We start from the raw sequence: 12,379 nt of genomic DNA, 5'->3' as shown, positions 1-12,379 counted from the left end.
CATAATGGCATCAGGGTAGCCACTGCAGTTGTGAAAATATTGAAATGTTTCTGTATCGATTGGTAAAACCTGTTCTCCCAAGCCCTCTGATTGTCTACCACACCCTAGTACCCCTCCCTAGGGAAATTAATATCAACACCCGGACCATGATCCTGCTTTCACACTAGGCTAGTTTGGGCCATACCTATCCATTTCATACCCCTGACTTTCTCTCATCTTAGAACATACTGTTTTGGGGACAATGTGCCTTCTATTTCAATACCACCAAAGTAGACAGCACTAAGACAGGACAGCCCAGTCTCCGAAACACCCAACCAGAGAGAATTGTTCCTTTTTTCTTACTATGAAAGCAATTCATGTTCTTTGTTTAAAACACACACATGTACGCATACACACTGGAAACTACAAAAAAGATTAAGAAGCAGAGACAAAATGACACCCACTCCAGCACCAATCAGAAACACTCAGGGGCTTCCCTGGTGGCGCAGTGGTTGAGAATCTGCCTGCCAATGCAGGGGACACGGGTTCGAGCCCTGGTCTGGGAAGATCCCACGTGCCGCGGGGCGACTGGGCCCGTGAGCCACAATTGCTGAGCCTGCGCGTCTGGAGCCTGTGCTCCGCAACAAGAGAGGCCGCGACAGTGAGAGGACCGCGCACCGCGATGAGGAGTGGCCCCCGCTTGCCACAACTGGAGAAAGCCCTCGCACAGAAACGAAAGACCCAACACAGCCATAAATAGATAAATAAAAAAAAAAAAAATTTAAAAAAAAAAAAAATTTTATAAAAAAAAAAAAAAACACTCAGGATTAGGTAAATGGCACTGTGCTTGGAAGTAAGGATATTTTTTAAAAGTTGAATAAGATACAAACTTGTTCTAACTAGCTTTCTAGCTCAGTGAGGTGGAAGACAAATCATGTTAACAGTTGAGTAGGTAAGTGGCAGAGGTGTGCCCAGGTGTCTCTGGGAGCCGAGTGGAGGGACCCCTGACTCTTGGCAAAGTCCTGTCCTCGCCTTTATACTGGAATCACCTTTATGGCCATAGTGAAAGTGTGGACTCAGGGAAGCAGGCCAAGGAGTATGTTCAGCCTTTTTGACAGGGCCATAAGGCCGACAGAAAACAGGAGAGCTCGTGGCTCACAAGCAGTCCATCCCAGCCCATAAGAAGCTGGGAACTTTGTTCAGAAGACTGCACAGAAGCCTCCAGTGATTTACAGGGCCGCTTTGCATATCTCCTTCATAAACCATTATAGGGTGAAAGGCAGCAGGTTAAGGATCCAGTGGTTGGAGAATATCAGCCTCAGAATTTTCAGGATTTAGGTTCTTTCTTCAATTCTTCTCTTTCTTATATTTGAACTGGGGGTGGCTTCTGTTTAAAGGGTTCTGGATATTGGGGGAGTCCGTGTAGCACCCTGAGGAGATGCAGTTCAGTTTTCTTCTAATTTCAAGGAGAAGGAAGGGGACCTTACTTATTTGACAGGACAGGAAAGGGGGCAGGGAGTCAGACTGTGGAGAAAAGGGAACTAGTTTCATAGACCATTAACCACGTGCCAGGAAATATTCTAGATACTTCCCCTACATTTACTCATATAATCCTAATGTTCCTGTGAGGTCAATATATTATTATATCTATTATAGAAGAAGCAACAAACTCACAAAGTTAAAGTAATTTGCCCATGACCGCCAGCTAGTAATGGCAGTGCCAGGATTAAACATAGGTCTGTCTTCATCCAAAACCCATGTTCTTTCACAAAATATATCTATCACAGTTGTGTGAGGTCAGATTGAAGAGAGGGCATTTGGCAGAATGTAATGGCTGGAATGGAGCAAGTGGAACAAGGAAGGTTGACAAGGTTACAGAACATTTAATGACATGATACTCCCCGAAGGTTGTACTTTATTAGCCTGCCTGCCTGCCTTCTTCCTTTTCTTCTCCTCTTCTTTTTCCTCCTTTTTCTTCTTTTTGCCTGACAAAAAGAACTCTTACTAAATTTTTACCATTTACAAAAATTTTGTATGATTTTTTAAAGAAGAGAGATGATGTTTTACCAAAGTGGTTAAAAATACATGTTTCTGACAGCAGCACCAAAAATTGTTATGGAAAATATTGTTTGTCTTCCAAACTTCAGTACTGAGATGCCAATCCATCATGTTCTTGCTTATTATCTCCTTAGAATTAATTACAAATAAATCAAAACTTGTATTTTATCATGAAAAAAAATCTACACACTTTCTACTTGTCCTCATTTTATTACATTCAAGATTAAAGGTGATGGCAATACTGAGGGAAATGATTAGCTGCAGAGAACAACATAACTAACAGGTAGCACTTACTATGTGCCAGGCACTGTTCTAAATGCATTACACTTCATAACTCATTTAATCCTCACCATAACTCTATAAAGCAGTGTACTGCTATTATCCCCATTTTGCAGATGAGGAAACTGAGGCACAGAGTGGTTACTAACTTCCCGAAGATCACACAGCTAGTAAATGGCAAATCTAATTTTCAAATCCATTTCCTTTTTTTTTTTTAATATAAATTTATTTATTTAGTTTTGGCTGCTTTGGGTCTTTGCTGCTGCGTGCAGGCTTTCTCTAGTTGTGGCCAGCGGGGGCTACTCTTCATTGCAGTGCGCGGGCTTCTCATTGCGGTGGCTTCTCTTGTTGCGGAGCACGGGATCTAGGCGTGCGGGCTTCAGTAGTTGTGGCTCGCGGGCTGTAGAGCACAGGCTCAGTAGTTGTGGCACGTGGGCTTAGTTGCTCCGCGGCATGAGGGATCTTCCCGGGCCGGGGCTCAAACCCATGTCCCCTGCATTGGCAGGTGGATTCTTAACCACTGCGCCAGCAGTGAAGTCCCTTTCTTTTTTAAGACACGAGAGAAATAGCTTTTGAACTTTAGGAGAAAAGAAAAGACATCAACAACACAAACTTTGGTTTCTGAGACTAATAATAGCCAACATATATTAGCACTGTTCTGAGTATTTTACATGTATTATCCAATCCTCTTATCAGTCTTATTATTGTCCCTATTTTGCAGATGAGAAAACTGAGGTACAAAGAGGTTAAATAAGTGCACAGGTGCACAGCTAGTAAGTGCACAGCTAGTAAGTGGCAGGGTTAAGATAGCAAAGGAAAATGGCAAAATATATGAGAAAAGGCATTAAAAACTTTAGAGTCTTTGGGTTCTCTTTGTGACTGAAGGCAATCTGAGCCAAATTCTTGTCACCATTTCTTACTCAAGAGTATGCTTTCAAGGGGATTATATGAAATGTGAAAATTTTGAAAATTGTAAAGCACTATAGAATTTAAAGAATCATTCAATTAAAAACAGTTGAAGCAAAAAAGAGTACACTTTCAGAGAAGGCTACTCCTCAGTGAGTACCACAGGACATGCCTGGGTGACAAAGGTTTTCATCAGTACATCTGGTTCCTGCCTGACTCTCCTCCCCCACACTGATGGCATTTATAAAGCTTCTCTCCTAAATCACCAGAGTGGAACGTGAAGATGAGAACACAGTCAGAAGATTTCCCCAAGGTCACCACTTTTATAAACTTTCCCTTTAGTCCTCTTCCTGGAACTTTCAAGATCATTCCATAGAGTTGACCCCCTCTCTTATCCTTCAACACTCTTCTCTTGCTTTTATAACATCCCCTCCTAGTTTCCCTCCTACTTCTCTGGCTGCTCCTTCTCAACCTCCTTTGCCAGTTTCTTCTTTCTATGTGGCCTTTAAATATCAGGGCTCCTCAAGGTTCTGCCCTGGCATCTCTTACTCTCTACTCTCCCCCTGGCTACTTTATCCACTGCCATGGCTGTAAATATCTATATGTTGGTACCTCCCAAGATGATCTTCATCCTGGTCTCTTCTTTGAGCTCCAGACCTGTATATATCTGCATCGTAGATATTTCAGTGTTAATACATTCAAAACAGAACTCCTGATCTACCCCCAAAGCTGCTTTTCCTCCCATCTTCTCTATCTTAGTAACTGGGAACAACCAGCTAGTTGTTTGTGCCAGAAACACAGAACTTAGCCTTGACTCACAGTCAGCTCATCACTGAATTATTTCTCCAGAGTAGACCTCAGTTCTGTCTACTTCTCTCCATTGATCTAGTCTAGGTCAACCCCATCTTCTGCCCAGACAACCACAATAGCCTCTTAACTGCTTCCACATTTTAAAGTGTAGATGGCATCACCCTTCTCCTGAAAACCTTTCAATGGCTGGCCAACTGGCTTCAACTAAGATCTAAGTTTTTGGTGGCTGGTTTCAGCTCCCTTCACTTTCCCTTTGCCTACCACATTCTCATTACACTGGCCTCTTTTGGTGCCTTTTTTTTTTAATTAATTTTTATTGGAGTATAGTTGCTTTACAATGTTATGTTAGTTTCTACCATACAGTAAAATGAATCAGCTATACGTATAAATGTATCCCCTCTTTTTTGGATTTCCTTCCCATTTAGGTCACCACAGAGCACTGAGTAGAGTTCCCTGTGCTATACAGTAGGTTCTTATTAGTTATCTAATTTATACATAGTATCAATAGTGTATATATGTCAATACTAATCTCCCAATTCTTCCCATCGTCCCCGCCGCCCACCCCCCTGGTATCTATACATTTGTTCTCTACATCTGTGTCTCTATTTCTGCTTTGCAAATAAGATCATCTATACCATTTTTCTAGATTCGACATATATATGTGTCAATATTTCTTTTCTCTTTCTGACTTACTTCGCTCTGTATGACAGCCTCTAGGTCCATCCACATCTCTACAAGTGACCCAATTTTGTTCCTTTTTATGGCTGAGTAATATTCCATTGTATATATGTACCACATTTTCTTTATCCATTCCTCTGTTGATGAACGTTTAGGTTGCTTCCATGTCCTGGCTATTGTAAATAGTGCTGCAATGAACATTGGGGTGCATGTGTCTTTTGGAATGATGGTTTTCTCAGGGTATATGCCCAGTAGTTGGATTGCTGGGTCATATGGTAGTTCTATTCTTTTGGTGCCTTGATCATAGCAAACTCTTACCTGCTTCAAAGCCTTTGCACGTGCTGTTGACTCTGAGCAGACCCTCTTCCCTCTCTCTTCATTCGGCTACCTCACCTTCTCGGGTCTCGGCTTAAATGACATCTCCTGAGACTCCCCAGTCTCTCTTAGGTCTCTCCTGTTACGCTCTCTTAATGCTCTTAATGCATTTTGTGGTTTTCTTCCTAGTAGTAATTATGTAATTATTTGTTAATATCTATCTTCTCCAACTGAATGTGAGCTCCAGGAGTGCAAGGGCCATGAACTGCATTCACCAGTGTATGTGACTGACAGAGGTCTGACCTTAGACTGAAGACATTTTCAAAGGGGAAACTTTCACATGACTTCACTGAGTGAGTTTTCCGTGTTTAACAAATTGGGATTTCTCTTTCACGACCTGTGACCTGAGTCATGAGATAACGAGCAGGGACAGCTTAGCAACTTTACTGTCTGTTTGTCTTTTTTCATCCACTTGTGACAGGGGCTAAAACACAGGCTGCCAAGAGCACCGACTAGCTGGGAGGGGCAGGAACCTTGCTGTGACCAAAGTGAGAAGAGGCGGGGCTTGAGCGAGTTAGTTCAAATGATGAGACAGGGCACTTATACAGAATGAAAATGCAAGGTTGCAAATTCTGCCCGAGGGAGCTGGAAAGGGGAACTTCGTGATGAATGCGGGTGGGGCAGGGGGTGGGAGAGGTTCAGAAAAGGCAGTATTGGCTGCGGTACAATTTGCTGCTTAGCTTCTGCTTTCAGCATCTGCTGTGACCAGATGGTGTGCAGTGATCTCTCTGGCCAACTGAGCCAAGGAAAGAGTAAAACCTCCCTAGTATTTATAGACTATAGGCTGTGTCTGAGGGGAGCAAATTGCCCTGTAGCAATTAGCAATTTCTCTCACTCTCTTCCTATGTTTTACTCTATCTTTCTCTCTCTCAGAAATCTTTTTTTTTTTTTTACTTTTTACCTTTATATTTTATTACTTTTGAAATGGAAGTATTATTGCCTTGCAATATTACATTAGTTTCAGGTCGATATTTTTATACATAAATGATCACCATCATAAGTCTAGTTACTAAGTGTCACCATACAAAGTTATTACAATGTTATTGACTATATTCCCTGTGCTCTACATTACATCTCCATGACTAAATAAGTCATTTTAACTGGAAGTTGGTACCCCTTAATCTTCCTCATCTACTTCACACATCTCCCCCCCCCCCCCCCCCCCCCCCCCCCCCGCCCCACCATGACAACACCAGTTTGTTCTCTGTATCTATGAGTCTGTTTCTGTTTTGTTATATTTGTTCATTCAGAGATCTTATCTTTGATCTCTAAGTGGTCTATATTGATAGACTGGTCAACTATTTCCAAATCCCTAAGGCTCCCCCTCCTTCCCTCTGCTCTCAAATGTAGCTATCTGGAAAGGTTTTCTTATAAATGGCTGGCCTTTCATATCCTCGGTGATTCTCCAACTTAAGGAACAATCCCATTAAAAGGGAGGAAAATTTTCACAAACTCCCTTCTCATGCTGTCTGGAAATATTTTTAATGACAATTACATTATTTAAATAATATAAATTATTATAAAAGTATAAATTTCTAAATGTCCTTATGTTTATAGCTTTTAAAAAGCTATCAAATTACAGTTATAAATTAAACACAACAAAACCAGTAAAGTTAATAAAATCAAAATAACATCATTACTTAATGTGACAGGGAATATTTGGATGAAATAAAATCACCTGCAACATGAATGTGGTAGTGACAGGTACAGGGTAAATTCTTTTGCACTGGGCATCCTGCACCACCTTTGCTGAGCTATCCTTGATTCTCCCCCAGTTTTGCTTTTTCTTGGTTTCTTCATTCCACGGTGTGTCATGTGGCTGTCAGTTGGTACTGATGCATTGTTTTCACATTGCTTGCTTCTGTTAATGTTTTATTAGATCATGACAACTGGCACTTTGATACCAAAAAGAGCAAGCAAAAATGAAGGTATGTTATGAGAGGATCATGCAGATGATCTAGAACTGTATGGTCCAACATGGCAGCCATTAGCCATATGTGGCTACTGAGCCCTTGAAATGTGGCTAGTCCAAACTGAGCTGTGTGTAGACGTACATACATTCATATCATGTTTTGCAAAAAAAAAAAGTAAAATATCTTATTAAAAATGTTTAAATTGGGGCTTCCCTGGTGGCGCAGTGGCTGAGAATCTGCCTGCCAAGGCAGGGGACACGGGTTCGAGCCCTGGTCTGGGAAGATCCCACATGCCGCGGAGCAACTAGGCCCGTGACCCACAACTACTGAGCCTGCGCGTCTGGAGCTTGTGCTCCGCAACAAGAGAGGCCGCGATAATGAGAGGCCCGCGCACCGCGATGAAGAGTGGCCCCCGCTTGCCGCAACTGGAGAAAGCCCTCGCACAGAAACGAAGACCCAACACAGCCAAAAATAAAAATAAACAAAGAATTACAAAAAAAAAAAAAAAAAAAAAAAAAAAAGTTTAAATTGATTCCATGTTAAAATCACATTATTTTGGATACATCAGGCTAAATAAAATATATTATCAAGATTAATTCCACTCGGGTTTTTTATTTTTGCTTTAAATATATATATATATAAGAAAATTTAAAATTACTTATGTGGCTCAAACTCTGTTTCTCTTAGACTGCACCTTTCTAGAATAATTGTGTGTGTGTGTGTGAAAGAGAGAATGTGTACAACAAACTGAAAATACCATATAAAAATTCTCATAGGGGAGAGCCAGTCCCCGACCTGAGCAGACTGAAGGCAAGAGGGCTCGAAGGGCCTTCTGAACGTGACTCTTTTGCAGAGGAAAAGCAGAGGAAATCCCTTTCCATAGGGGTCAACTGGGCACCAGCTTCTAGAAGCGTTTGCTCAGAGTCCTATTGGAAAATTCCTCCATCAATATGGCTGAGGACCAGACATTTTTCCAGGGTCACGGAAAACTCCCCAAAGGCCCTAGATCAGAGTCACCAGTGTCTGTGCCATGCCAACACACACTTATGGAAAAGCCAGACTGTGACTGGGAGACGTGGCACATTCGCTTCAGAACATTTAGCAGCTCGGAGGAATCCGACCCCGTCCAGGATCTGAGGAGACTCTGTGAGCTCTGCCATCAGTGGCTGAGGCCAGATCTTCACACAAAGGAGCAGATGATGGACAAGCTAGTGCTGGAGCAGTTTATGATCTGCATGCTGCTGGAGTGCCAGGTCTTAGTCAAGGAGAGTGGAGTGCAGAGTTGCAAAGACATGGAGGACATGCTAAGAAGTAATCAGAAACCCAAGAAATGGACTACAGTTCGCATACAAGGAGATGAATATCTTGTGCGAAGCTTGGATATTGAGACGTTTGAAGTTGAGCTCAGTGACACCAACGATGAGAAAGACCTACCCAGGGATCCCCAATCCCTTGTTAGTGAGATACCTCCAAAGAATGGCCAGCAGGTAAGCCAAGAGCTGCAGAATCCGGCAAGAGCCAAGGAACTGTCAAGAGGGCAGGACCAGAAAAGTCTCCTGCCAGAGATCATTCCTGAAACAGGTGAACTAGAGGGTCTGACACCCAAGGAAAACTTGGAGAAGGACCTGATGGAATACATGGAAGAGACAAGAACCCGTCAGTCTCAAGAGCTTGAACTTCCAAAGCGTCGTGAGGGAGAAGTTTCGACTAAGAGTGGATACAGAAGAGGTTCTCCAAGGGGTCTCAGACGTTTCAAAAGGAAACTGGCCAACATTCCCAGTTCCCAAGAAGTGCATCAAGAAGGAGCCACAGGGACTTTCCTGGTGGTGCAGTGGTTAAGAATCTGCCTGCCTGTGCAGCGGACACGGGTTCGAGCCCTGGTCCGGGAAGATCCCACATGCTGTGGAGCAACTAAGCCCGTGCACCACAACTACTGAGGCTGCGCTCTAGAGCCTGCGAGCCACAACTACAGAGCCCGTGTGCCACAACTACTGAAGCCTGTGCGCCTAGAGCCCGTGCTCCTCAACAAGAGAAGCCACCTCAATGAGAAGCCCACGCACCGCAACGAAGAGCAGCCCCCGCTCACCACAACTAGAGAAAGCCCGCGCACAGCAACGAAGACCCAACGCAGCCAAAAATAAATAAATAAATAAATAAATTTATTAAAAAAAAAAAAGAAGAAGAAGGAGCCACATCTTTGGACAAAGGACATTTCTCAGGACAATTTGGGTCCCATTCTGTTGTTTCACCTAGCACAGTGGGACCAACCAGTCCTCCTGAGGGAAAAGAAGCCAAGGGACGGGCACCCTATTAATGTAGGGTATGCAAGAAGAGATTTCCTTATCAATCTCAGGTTATCCTTCACCAGAGGACACACACAGGAGAGAGACCCTTTCGATGCAGTATCTGTGCCGAAGGGTCCATGCAGTCTTCCGACCTGTGAACTCACGAGCGTATCCACACAGGCGAGAAGCCATACTGCTGTGATCTCTGCCCCAAGAAGTTAACCCACAACTCCACGCTGCGTGCTCACAAGAGGACCCACACCAAGGAGAAGCCTTTCCGATATGAGCACTGCGACAAAGCCTTCAGCCACAGATGGAACCTCAAGGTTCACCGATGCACCCACTCTGGGCTCAAACCGTACATGTGCCCCGAGTGTCACAGCGCCTTCCGTCAGCTAGGAAGTTTCAAACGCCACCAGAAAACACATTCAGAATGACTCACCCAGGGGTTTCCCTGGTGGCTCAGTGGTTAAGAATCCGCCTGCCAATGCAGAGGACACGGGTTCGAGCCCTGGTCCGGGAAGATCCCACATGCTGTGGAGCAACTAAGCCCGTGCGCCACAACTACTGAGTCTGCGCTCTAGAGCCCGCGAGCCACAACTACTGAGCCCACGTGCCACAATTACTGAAGCCCGCACGCCTAGAGCCCGTGCTCCACAACAAGAGAAGCCACTGCAATGAGAAGCCCACACACCGCAACGAAGAGTAGCCCCCGCTTGCCACAACTAGAGAAAGCCCGGGCGCAGCAACGAAGACCCAACACAGCCAAAAATAAATTAAAAAAAAAAAAAAAAAGACTCACCCAGGACTCTGCCCTCAGGTCCAAGTCCCTTCTGCTCCAAGAAGGAAATTCAGGATGATTTGTCACTTCTGAGATACAAAGGATGGATGACATGTGAAGAACTTAGGAGGATCCTTGGGTGATGACTCATTTTCCCTTTGGCTTTTGTTTTCTACTTTATATAGCCTATTTTCTTATAAGTTTTTGCTTTGTGTTGTTCTTTTTCTTCCAGTGAATGCATGTCTCATTGGCTTTTAGTACTTCAGCATGAAACTGAGGCTACTGCTGATTGTCTTCATGTTAGGCGTGATTTGTAAAATAGGATGCTCCAGGTAGGGCGGCCAGATTAAACATAGGATAACCAGTGAAATTTAAATTTCAAATAAACAAATACATTTCTGTCAAAAAAAAAAAAAAAAAAAAAAAAAATTCTCATAGGGACTTCCCTGGTGGCGCAGTGGTTAAGAATCTGCCTGCCAATGCAGGGGACATGGGTTTGAGCCCTGGTCCGGGAAGATCCCACATGCTGCGGAGCAACTAAGCCCGTGTGCCACAACTACTGCTGCCCCCGTGCCTAGAGCCTGTGCTCTGCAACAAAGAGAAGCCACGGCAATGAGAAGCCCACACACCTCAACAAAGAGTAGCTCCTGCTCGCCGCAACTAGAGAAAGCCCGCGCACAGCAACGAAGACTCAATGCAGCCAAAAAATAAATAAATAAATAAATAAATTAATTAAAAAAAATTCTCATAGAAAACACGTGGGTAATAAAGAGGTTCCCAGAGGTTTAAACCACTACTCTATCATTTAATGGCTGCATTCTCAGAAGCCAAGGTTACAGAACCAGCATAGGACTTTCCTTGTGGCTCTCACTCTAGTAGCCTCGTGATATAATATCTCTGTTGTTTTCCCACATGGCTTCCTTATTAAAATATTTTGGGGAAGGATCTAGGCACTTCCATCCCTTCCAGAAAATAGGTACTGCCTTACCTGGTCATTTTACTGCCATTTGATCAAAGATTGTTCCCCATTGAGGAAATATGAGGTAGGTTAAAAACAACAACAAAAAGTGAGAATGTACTCTCTGGGTAAGCAGATGCAACTATTTCCTAAGCTACACAAGAACTGCTGAAATTCAGGGACTGCATCTGTTTAAAAAAATTGGTCTAAAATAATACTTAGCCCAGAATTCCCTGGCGGTCCAGTGGTTAAGAATCTGTGCTTTCATTGCCGAGGCCCCAGGTTCAATCCCTAGTCGGGGAACTAAGATCCCACAAGCCACGCAGTGCCACCAAAAAATGAATAAATAAATAAAATAATACTTAGCCAAACATTCAGTTGCATTACTTAGCAAATATTTGCTACATTTCTATTTGCTAAATATCTCATACAAGGCTCCACAGTAGGCACAGTTAAAATACAAAGATAAGTAAGTCAGGGATTTGCTTTCAAGAAGCTGGTCATCCAACCGAGGTAATAAAATATGTCAAAATTTCTTCCTTTTTAAATAGCAAACGTTGATTGAGTAAATATATGTTCTAGAACTGTCTAAGGGAGTTCTATACCTTATTTAATCCTCACAACCCTAAGAGATTGCCCGCATTTTACAAATGAGAAAACTGAGGCAAAAAGTTATGAAAATACTCAACATTATATGATTATTAAGTAGCACTGGCAGGGTCCAAGTACAAATAGTCACCTCCAAAATATGAGCTTTTTAGCCACTATTCTATCTTGCTTCTCTTTTCAAAAAGAAAGAAGAAATTAATATTAGTATTTGCTTTTAGAGAAAAATAGGAATTATACAGAAAAATAGAAAAGAACATAAACTCTCAAAGTCCTACCACCTAACAAAACAGCTGTTAAATATGCAAATACTACTCTTTAACTTCAACTATAATTATATTATAAGAAAGATATATCAATAGATACAGGGCTACAAGAGTTCAGAGGTAGGAAAGAGGATTTCCTGCTGGATTTTGAAGGACAAGGTAAGATGTGGATGTTGGGGCATTCCAGGCAAAAAGAACTGCAAGCACAGGAGCATGGACTCAAGGAGGCCCAGGACTTATTGGAGAAACAGTAAGAAGTTGTTTGGCTGGAAAACCACCTTGAGCAATGAAGCTAGAAAACTAGAAAACTAAAGGCCAAGTCATAAAAAGCCTAGAATTCCTCTACCTTTCATCTTATCAGTACTGGTAATACTGCACTAATTACCATTTATTCCTGTGTCAATCTCCTCTGTTAGTCTGGGAATTCCAGTCTATATCACCATTCATTGAGCATTTATTGTGTGCTAGGCACTGTGCTGAGCACT

At 42.8% G+C, this 12,379-nt stretch overlaps 1 pseudogene; it reads left to right on the top strand.

The window, feature by feature from the left end:
* Window positions 1-7,948: 7,948 nt before the first annotated feature.
* On the top strand, window positions 7,949-9,720 carry LOC118906339 (annotated as a pseudogene).
* The last annotated feature ends 2,659 nt before the right edge of the window (window positions 9,721-12,379 follow it).

Source organism: Balaenoptera musculus, chromosome 13 (genome assembly GCF_009873245.2).
Source record: "Balaenoptera musculus isolate JJ_BM4_2016_0621 chromosome 13, mBalMus1.pri.v3, whole genome shotgun sequence".
Lineage (NCBI taxonomy): Eukaryota > Metazoa > Chordata > Mammalia > Artiodactyla > Balaenopteridae > Balaenoptera > Balaenoptera musculus.
The sequence above is the reverse complement of the archived record's forward strand: the minus strand, read 5'-3'. Positions and strand labels throughout refer to the sequence as shown.